This window comes from Bison bison, unplaced genomic scaffold, assembly GCF_000754665.1.
Source record: "Bison bison bison isolate TAMUID 2011002044 unplaced genomic scaffold, Bison_UMD1.0 scf7180017862629, whole genome shotgun sequence".
Classification (NCBI taxonomy): Eukaryota; Metazoa; Chordata; class Mammalia; order Artiodactyla; family Bovidae; genus Bison; species Bison bison.
This window is the reverse complement of record NW_011493201.1, coordinates 7,572-9,276: the sequence shown is the minus strand read 5'-3', so window position 1 is coordinate 9,276 and position 1,705 is coordinate 7,572.

Genomic DNA, 1,705 nt, shown 5'->3' with positions numbered 1-1,705 from the left:
GCTCTTCGGTTATTACTCAGCCATTAAAAAGAATACATTTGAATCAGTTCTAATGAGATGGATGAAACTGGAACCTATTATACAGAGTGAAGTAAGCCAGAAAGAAAAACACCAATACAGTATACTAAAGCAGAGTGACTTTTTAGTCTTGTGGCCAAAACTAGTCAATAAACTTTTGAATTTGTACATGTATTAATTTGAAATTTTATAACCACAACCAGTATCATAGACTACATGGCTTGCTATTCGCCACATCTCTACATTAATACACTTCTGTATTAATATAATACAAAATTATGTAATTATATAAGTTGTATATATATATATATAAATTGGATATATATATGTATGTGTATGTATATAAATTGTGTATATTTAATATATTAAGCTAACAATAAACTAATGCTAAAATTATATATTAGTAGCTAATAGGCTAGTATAATGATAAGTTAATACTAAGCTAATATAATATGTAATATATTACTAAGTTGATATAATATTAAGCTGAAGCTCCAATAGTTTGGCCACCTGATGTGAAGAGCCGACTCCTTTGAGGTATGGATAGTGCTTCAAAGTTCATGTAAAGAATTGACTTTTATTTGTGTCTCTTTCTTGTTTTGTGTGCACAGTGTATTTGAGCAGTTTGTGTATAAAGGATCATGCCTCCTAGCCATGGCTTATGTTCAGTAGATTGTGTAACAACTTGTCTTTGGGGCTGTGAGTTTTTTCCCGGTTCTATTAGCACCTCCAAGTAAACCCATCTTAGGCTGAATCAGCTTATTTTCTCCAGTTCAAAGCTGTGGATTCTAGAGTAAAATACACAAAAATTTTAAAAAGCTAAAGGTCAGGAGATAATGATCTCTTCCTTTTCGTCAATACCTACATCTTTGGCTACTTAGGTCCATGTTTGGAGTGGCTTGGGCAATTGTTTATTCTCAGCCAGGTGGTCCAGAGGCAGCTTAAGAGTTACATTTTAACTGACCCGGGACATGTAATTTTCAACTCCACGATCACTGTTGCTTGCAATATCACAGCAAAGTGACAATATTAGCTTTTCAGGATCGACTTGGTGTCACCCTGAAACATCGACTCCAGGGTTCAGTTACAAGTGGGCTGTAGTTGCCCTTGTTTTCCATTGGTCCTCAGCTATGCAAGAGATGACCAGGGTCTAGGACTGACCTTGGCTTTAAGGATAGAATCTGCACAGTTCAGATGATACAAAGAAGGTCCTGGAAAAATAAGAATTGGTCCAAGATAAAATAATCCTGGAAGATCCCGTCCTTGACTCTCCTCCTATCCTATACGTATTCAGGTGGTCACACCACGAACTGCTGAAAGTTGATGGGTCCCAACATACTTCTGGGAGAAATCCAGATAACTAGTGACCATAGGGAGAATTGTTCACCCGTAGGAATGACCAACGGAGAAGGCAATGGCACCCCACTCCAGTACTCTTGCCTGGAAAATCCCATGAATGGAGGAGCCTGGTAGGCTGTGGTACATGGGGTCGCTAGGAATCGGAAACGACTGAGTGACTTCACTTTCACTTTTCACTTTCACGCATTGGAGAAGGAAATGGCAACCCACTCCAGTGTTCTTGCCTGGAGAATCCCAGGGATGGGGGAGCCTGGTGGGCTGCCGTCTATGGGGTCGCACAGAGTCGGACACGACTGAAGTGACTTAGCAGCAGCAGCAGGAATGACTT